Raw genomic sequence first — 9,105 nt, 5'->3', positions numbered from 1 at the left:
ATTTCCAAACAGTTCTGCGGCTGCAGCCCAATTTTTGCACAATTTCTGTAGGTTTAAGCCCCTGCTGATGCAATGTTTGTATCTCAACTCTAAGATGCTCATGACTTACACGTTTAGTTGTTCCTCCCATGGTAAAAATTTGAAATAAATAACTTCACTGGTTCAAAAGTTCCAGCTGAATTTGTAACAACCGCGCTCCAAAAAATTAATGGGATCGGACTTTATTAACACCCTTTACTATACTTTGTGGTAGCTGAGCAGTTTGGAACGATTGTACATTGAACTTTAGCTTTTCACATTTTGTTTTGCCAAAGACAGACCTTGCTATTTGTGCTTATTTCAAACACACCCAATTTTTTAAACTAGCGAAATAATATTAATTAAACTAAACTTAAATATAATAATTAACGAACTCATATCTAACGATAAGTACTTTTTCGAAATTAATTATACTTAAACTAAAAATCAAGTAATTCACTTCGATAACCTTAATTCCAAGAAGCAATGAAGTATTTATGTCCCCCACTTCCTCTGCTTGGCGTCTTCCGAAATTGTGCATGATGATGGTGCTTGATGGCAGATTACTTCATGTGGTATTGCATTCCTGGTTCCAATTCCTGAGTTAATGTAACAGAAAATTTGTCAGTAAATATTATGGAAAAATAAATAAATTAGAAATGACACAATGCCTCTTATTACCCGACGAGAAATCTGTGCATTTTGGTAAACCTTGGGCAGGTATTTCTGGAATTTTGGATTGGAAAAGCGACACCTCTTCATGGCTGCTCCTGTTAAATGAAAGTTATTTTTTAGTTAGCACTACGCATTTTATAACAAAGTTATCGAAATACGACAGAAACTAAACTTTCTTTAAAGTGAAAAATTAAATAAAATGCTGGAAAAAAATTCTCACCAGAAATTTATGTCGTCACCAGAAATTTATGTCGTATATTTGTAAAGAGAAAATATGTGTGCAGGAATTTGTTGGAAATGACGATCCAATGTAAAAGTATTCAATAGGGTATCCAATTGTAAAAAAACTACTGTAATTAGACTACTTATTACGTACATACATACATATTGTGTATGTACACTCAATTCCACCCTCTTAAAAATAATGTCCTCCTGAAAAGTAAGTAAACGCAGTCTGAATTTTACACTAACAATACGACGGTGTGAAGTGTGACCCTCCGATTTGGTTGAAATTCTAAAATTAAATAGTCGATGTCCATATAACCAACGTTTCTTGAGGCAGTTTGTGCGATGGTCAGAATTTGCCAAAATATTTTAGAATAAAGTAGAAAAATTTGTCATTTTAAGATCATACTCTGCCTGGTAAAAATCTGTACATAGTTGATTCGTTTTTAAATTAGTAAGAGTCATCGTAAAGACACATTTGGTACATATATGCGTATGTACATAAGGCTTGCAACCTCACATTTTTGCACATAATTAGCTATCCATATCCGTAATCATAACTGAAATATGATCCAATCTTTGGCTCAGCACTTTACAAAATTTAGCTTATCTCTCCCATTTCATCTCTACAAACATGTGCATATGATATCTAAATATGTGCATATGCTAGTGCATATACACTCACAGAAAAATCGACACCGAATTGACACCATGCCGGTGTCTATATATGACTCTACCGGTTTGGTGTCAAATTGACACGGCGTGGTGTCAATTATGTTCCACACCGCTGCGGTGTCAACCCAACATACCGTTGTAACAATGCCAACACAGCGAATGGAAAAGAGGTTGTGCTCAGTTATGTTGATTCGACACTGCTAGGTAACAATATATGTTCATTTTAATATATGAATATCACCACCTGGTGACAAATTGTCCCCGGATTGTAACAACTGAACTACAATTTTAGTAACAAGTGTTTTATTTTATATTCAATAATATTAAGCATTTAATAAATTAAACGAGTAGTTCAAACATACATATTCACAAGTAACAAATTATTACACTCGCACAAATTAAATAATTTTTTTCATACCTTATGCACTTTTACAGAAAAAGCTTATATGTATTTAACACGGTGATGATCTAGAATATGAGTAAATCTTTAAGTTCAATTAACTTTGCAACAAGAAATTTAGTAATAATTAAATAGATTGCAGGGTCGACAAATCCATATTCGTCAATTTTGGCTTCCTCGTTGGGTCCAGCGTCGAATTTTAGCTGTACTGGAAACAATAAGTTTTCAAAAATAAAAATACACACAGTAAAATAATTGAAATTAAATGAGGGCAAATTAATATGTGTTGCATATATCAACGTACCTGAGTCAAAAAATTGGAAGTACTTAGTAATCCTTAAACTTATTAAAAAACCATTTTTTCTCTTGAAATTAATTGAACACACCAATTAATTTGTGCATTTTGTTGACTTTTTCGTGGAGGAGGAAGGAAAAGGTATGATACCGGTAGGGTGTCAAAGCATTTTTCTTCCTCAGTGTCATTTTTACATAATATCTTGACACCATTTAATGGAATTGAAGTTGACACCGACGGTTGGTGTTAACGAAATTCCGGGTTTTGTTACCAAGTTGCCAAGAGTGTATGCTCACACATACATATTCCGTTTTACAACTTAATTGCTCATGACGTTGACCAAAGCAATGAAACATTTTTTTCTGAATCGCTACAACATAAATATGCACATAGATTGGGACCCACTTTTCCCTCATGAAAAAATCCCAGCTTGCAAGACGAATATAAACTAAAACGTTTCACAAATAATGTCTTCACGTATAATTAAGCGGACATAAGGTATACGATCTTTTCCTTCAGATAATCTAAGCACCATGCCTTAAAATATAAATATGTACGTGGATATGGGACGAAATACAATACAGCAAAAGATCTAGATTTTTCTCCTCTCGTAAAATTTTATGGTTGTTCTCACCAAACTTTTACGTGTGAGAAGTTTTAAGCCAAGAAATGCTTAAATTTTGTCGTAAATTGTGTACTGAAATTGATTTAACGGGTGTTGATTTAATTCGTAGAGATGATTTTTGGGCTCACATAATATTTAAGCATGATTTTCAAACAAGTTAATATTTTTCTTTGGTATTTTACCACACGAAGAATGAAGATAAGTCCTACTCATAATAATTCTAACATTCAACAGAAGATAATTTCTCACCACATTTGAGTTACAAGTTTTCAAATATTTAAGAAAAACTGGGATGAATTAAATCAACACTAATTATTAATTTATTATTATAAATTATCAAGTTTTTTACAAAACATGTGTAATAACTTTTACTCGTTAATTTCAATCATGGCAAAAAATTCGTTTTGGTTATCATTCTACATAGATGAACTCAAAAGTAGTGCCTGCATTTTGTGCAAAGTTGCGAATTTTTATGCATTTCTGACTCTGCGATTTACGTCAACATGTGGTTTTAAGAAACAACAAAAATAACTAATGAACCCCGTTGCACCTTAAAATGACAAAATTTAATTTAAAAAAACATCAAAATCCAGTATGTATCTTATCGACAGCCTCATCGAACCAAATCTATTAAAAGCCTCAACTCAAAAGTGATTGAATGCGAGGCCCATATTATTTGGCTGACAATGCGATGGTGTGAAGTGAACCCCTTCGATTTGGTTTAAATTTTGAAATGATGTGCTCCAAGCCTTAGTTGTATTGACTTGGACCACACAATTTTAATATTTCAACCAAATCGGAGGGGTGCACTTCACAAAATCGCATTGTGAGTATTTAAATTATTGCTATGTACATTTATTTATATGCATATGCACATGCATAGATATGGAAGGACACTAAAATCAGAGGAATTAATTGTTCTAAATAGAACTATATTAATTTAATAAAAATATATAAAATACTTACATATTTAAATACGACTTCATTCTCGGATGTGATGAAGGGCCGAAATTTGTGAAGAGTCATTTCCGAGGTAAAAAATATGTAGGCTCTGGTCCTCAGCGAAACATTATAGATTTCACCTCATCCGATTTTTCATGCTTTAAGATGCCTAATTTTCCATTGTACAAATCCTGTTAAATATATAAAGAAAATGAACACGGTGCGGATTCATTTTTATCGTGTAAACAATTGAGTGAAATAATATATTTATGTATATACGTAAGCATTTATTAATCGGGTCATCTTGTCTCATCGTCAGGATAAGTACATACATTAAAACAAAGAAATTGTGTAGATGATACGACAGAAATTTATTAATTTTTATGACAAGATTTTCTCTCATCATAATCTGATATTATTGGTGAAAATTGTCACCAATGAAATTAGAATATGAAAGTTTTTTCAATATTTCAATATTTCATTTTCAATATTTTCTTGCCAAGGAAATGCAAAAACATGCATAAGATTAAAACTTCAGAGAAATTTGTTACCATAACTTTTTCAATATTTTGATCCGTGAACAATACCCGTGGAAATGTAATTTTTGTTTGCTGAGTTTTTTATATAAAAATTTCCAAGCGTTTATGAAACAGAGGTGCGAGTTTGAGATGCATACCCCTTAACATAATATTTTGTAGACTTTACAAACCTTGGATTTAGAAAATGTAAATAATTTTCTACCATAATTTTACCAATAATTTTTTTTTTATAAAAATCTGTTTATAATTTAATGTCAAGTCTTCAATAATCAACGAATATTTTATTTTGCAAAGTTGGCCTCACATTGTGTATACACAATGTGAGGCCTAATGCACCGATACCTCGCTATTTAGCATTGATTACAAATTTCATATTATAGAGTCTAGAAACCAGTTTATTAATACGTGTGAAGACCGCGTTAAACAATTCTTTACCAGTTTTTGACCACAATTATTTATTCTTAAGAAATTAAAAATTTTTCTTATTTTTCTGAAAGTCAGAGAAAGTGTGTGTAAAGTGTAGGTGTAAAGTGAGACCTTCTTCTTGACACCTTCTTGAGACTTTTCGAAAAGTTTCAAAAATATAATGAGGGTATTCATTATTTCTTCGTATCCGTAGTATCGTAAAATATTTTACGAAGAAAAAACAAGGGGTCAGGTTTAGTAAAAATCGTAAGCGTAGTAACGTGATTTTCGATGAGAAAATCTTACGACGCTTACAAAATCTCGTAAGCGTCGTAAGTTATTTTACGATACGAAGAATACTAAGAATACGAAGAAATAATGAATACCCTCAATATTTCCTTAAAATAATTGTATTAAAAAATTTGCTAAACTATTTTTTCACGTGGGCTTACAATTTCTTAATAGATAATTTAATACTGAAATGAGAGTAACTTATTTATTTTCAGTTTACCAAGATACATATTCAGCCTTAGTAAACTAACGACACGCTTAAATAAACAATTTAATTGCTTACCATTTTTATCTCTGGCGAATTTTTTCGACAATTTAATAAACCACACAGTTTGAACATAGTTTAGAAAATAAATTTAAAAAAGTGCATACAAATTTAGACTTGGAAAAAGTTAACTTCTCTCCTCTGAAGTAGATAATCCTAAGTAACGTACAGATTAACATGAGATCACATTATTTGTACTTGTGAGTCACTTACAAGATGAAACTGGACTGCGGGGGCTGGGCTGGACCAAAAAAGAAACTTTGTTTCGACTTTGACTTCCTTTGTTTCAACGCGAGAGAAGGAACGATACGTAATCTTTAGCTATCCACTTAATGTCACACTCTTAAAAATAAACCGTCGCAAACGCGCATACGGAAGTAGCTTCAGACGTACTTCACCCCAAACGGTCCCACCACAACTCGGGAACACTTAATTTCACTCTATTTCACCTATAGATTAATTTTTTGTAAAAATCTCATTTTGCCCCGACCACACCCCCTGGCGACGAGGGGGTGTGGAACAACTCGGGAACACTTAATTTCACTCTATTTCATCTATAGATTAATTTTTTATAAAAATCTCATTTTGCCCCAACCACACCCCTGGCGCCTAGGGGGTGTGGCACAACTCCGGAACACATAATTTTACTCTATTTCACCTATAGATTAAATTGCACTAAAAATCTCATTTTGCCCCAACCACACCCGCTGGCGCCGAAGGGGTGCGGCAAAATCGGGGAAACACTCAATTTCACTTAATTTCACTTAATTTCATTTAATTTCACTCAATTTCACTTAATTTTACCCATAGAATAAATTGCACTAAAAATCTCATTTTGCCCCAACCACACCCCCTGGGGCCGAGGGGGTGCGGCACAATCGGGGAAGCACTTAATTTCACTTAATTTCACTTAATTTCATTTAATTTCACTCAATTTCACCTAATTTTACCCATAGATTAAATTGCACTAAAAATCTCAGTTTGCCCCAACCACACCCCTGGCGCCTAGGGGGTGTGGCACAACTCCGGAACACATAATTTTACTCTATTTCACCTATAGATTAAATTGCACTAAAAATCTCATTTTGCCCCGACCACACCCCCTGTCGCCAAAGGGGGTGTGGTCCGGTTGCCCCCAAAAGTTGATAGGATCCTCCCCCTGGGGTATTATGTATGATGGCGAAAACCGATTTCGATTATCTTTATCCGTTCTCCCGTTATCCTGCTGACAGACAGACGGACAGACAAAGTCTTCACATAAAGTAGCTGAAGCTACTTAATAATGTTGCCAATTTGATAAGTAATTACATTCTGAATTTGATTTTAAGTAAACCATGCAAGACCCAGAACAATGCTAACATGATAAAGAGAAAAGTTTACTCTGGAGTAACAATGGAGGTCTCCCAACGTGTGCTCACAGATTTGGACCAAACTAGCGTCAATCCATCGGAAATATAATTAGTATGAAATTGGCAAATGGCACTATCTGCCAATGCCAAATTTAGCGAAGATATTTGCATAAAAGAGGAGAAAACGAACCCCAAGCTGGCAAATTTTTCATTTTCCAAACGTGCCGCGAATTTTTCCCGTTTCGGATGCAAATATCTCCGCCAAACCTGCGCATTGGCAGATAGTTACATTTGCAAGTTTCACACTAATTATATTTGTGATCGATTGACACTAGTTTGGTCCAAATCTGTGAGCATACGCTGGGAGACCTCCATTTTAAGTAGTCAACATACTCTTTATTACGATCAAGTAAATTTACCAGAACTGGTGATAACGGGCATTACCGTTTAGTAATGTTGTGATAATGGAAAATTTACTACTACCAAAACTACTACCAATCCACTGCAAAGTTATGACCAAATCAATACCAGTACCGGGTACATATATAAGTACGTGACCCTACTATATAAGTTTTTAACAGTGTAAATTTACTTTTCGAAAGTGTGACATGATTTTTAAGAGTGCAGTATAATTGTTAACCATTTTGTAGATGTGAGAAGCATTGTGTACTCGTACATATGTATGCACGTTATGTACACTAAGGCTTGAAATTTAATCTTTTCTCCAGTTTTTGTAAAACGATATACAAATTTATGGCTGGAAGGGTGATAGTGTGACACCATATAAAGACTTAATTTGCAACTATTTTTGTAATGGGGCCGTGCACAAAAAATTCAGTTTATAAATATGGTGCAATGGAAATTTTGTTATGTAAATAATAGTAAATATGGTTAAGTCAGGCACTTCTGAGAAAATCTCAAAATTTCTACATCCATGCAGACTGCATTTTTCTAAAAGTGTGTCAAATTCACTACAGTTTGTACTAATTCTTGTAATTCTTGTAATGAATAATTTCTGCTAGTCTAACATAATTTTTGAAAAGATGGGAGACATGAAGAAAATAATAATTAATAGATAACACTATTGTAAGCATCTCATACATACACAAAAATTCCCATGATAACGGTCTAATTCCAAGTACTTTTTGTATCCTGGAAGTTCCTGGAAAGTGACATTTGAGCCATTCTCTAACTTCTCCTTCGGCTTTCGACTGGATTATGTAGGTGATCCTCGCCTCAAATCTTGCCGTTATAATTCGGCGTGACGAAACGAGATCACCAATAAATAATAGTTTCTATGTATGTATACATTGATTTGTGTATGTAATGTTACGCAGAGCAGGTTCAATTCAAGTACAAAGTGTTACATGAAAAAAGTTGGAATGGTCGGGTTGGAAAAGGTCAAAGGGATGAGAAAGGAGTCATTGTTTTAAAGTGTGGGTAAACCTAGAAAAATTTTACGAGAGAGAATACATACATATAAATTTTGAAATGGGACGAGAGTGTGAACACTTTCAACTCCTTGAAAAATTAAATGTGAACGTCGTTCACTGAACGAATCTATTAGTAAATTTCTTTTAATTGCGACTAATATCACTCTACGGAAATCATGGCCTGTTTTATACCTGTCAAAAAGTTAGCGAAGGAGGTCAATATTTATGTGCCTACGTAACTCAATTTTAACTATGCACACTAAAAAATTATTTAATTGCATACATGTATAAAAGCCTACTTAAAAAGTTGGTTAGTTAAGAATGTATGTACTTATTTAGCTCGGATTTATTTATATAAGCGGAAAGAATGAAACAATCTGCATTTTATTTATCGTGTGCTTGATTTTAATTACCATCTCGTTAAGCCCGATAAGCTAATCTTGCTAGCATTTGTTCGTAACTTGTCTCATGAGTGGCGGAATGAACTAATTTCAAATTAGCCTGGTACGTAAAGAGTTATTTTAAAATATGAAGGTCGTAAACACATTTTTTAATAAAATTTTCAAATTTTGGCACACTTTGTATGATTTCTTGTATGTGAATTTTATGTCACATTATGTGACTCCCGGTAACAATCAATTCCAGTACAGAGTACAAATGTGACTTTACCATATTTTAAACAATGTGTAAGTACATAAAATTTTGTATCCTTTCGGGTCGCACCGTGTAATTCATCGCTCCGGTTATCTGCTCTTATCTGTGTACCACTTCTGCTTATCTTGCCAGGAAGTTGTATCATATCCTGCATACTTATGTATTTATCATTTATTCGCTCATGCCAAAACTCCTTTTAGTCATCGTCGTCTAGCCGAATCGATCACACTTTCCTGGACATCATTTCCTCCACAATTTCTTAAAATGAGCCTAAATTCAGACCAGATTTCGAAAATTGTACACATTTTCGAACA

General features: G+C 33.6%; 1 long non-coding RNA gene across 3 annotated transcripts; it reads right to left on the bottom strand.

Annotated features, from left to right (window-relative positions):
- Nucleotides 1–221: 221 nt before the first annotated feature.
- On the bottom strand, nt 222–5,558 carry LOC118439128. Of its 3 annotated transcripts, none has more exons than XR_004837249.1 (4): nt 5,374–5,558; nt 3,880–4,046; nt 700–788; nt 222–617 (listed from the first exon to the last, which is right to left on the bottom strand). It is a non-coding gene; the product is annotated as an uncharacterized LOC118439128 (long non-coding RNA). The 3 variants fall into 3 exon arrangements; XR_004837248.1 differs by lacking the exons at nt 3,880–4,046; nt 5,374–5,558 and adding exons at nt 914–2,201; nt 2,298–3,614; XR_004837247.1 differs by lacking the exons at nt 3,880–4,046; nt 5,374–5,558 and adding an exon at nt 914–3,614.
- Between the last annotated feature and the right edge of the window lie 3,547 nt (nt 5,559–9,105).

The sequence above is a fragment of the Folsomia candida genome, unplaced genomic scaffold (assembly GCF_002217175.1).
Source record: "Folsomia candida strain VU population unplaced genomic scaffold, ASM221717v1 Fcan01_Sc031, whole genome shotgun sequence".
NCBI lineage: Eukaryota > Metazoa > Arthropoda > Collembola > Entomobryomorpha > Isotomidae > Folsomia > Folsomia candida.
This window is presented reverse-complemented; position numbering and strand designations above follow the sequence as displayed.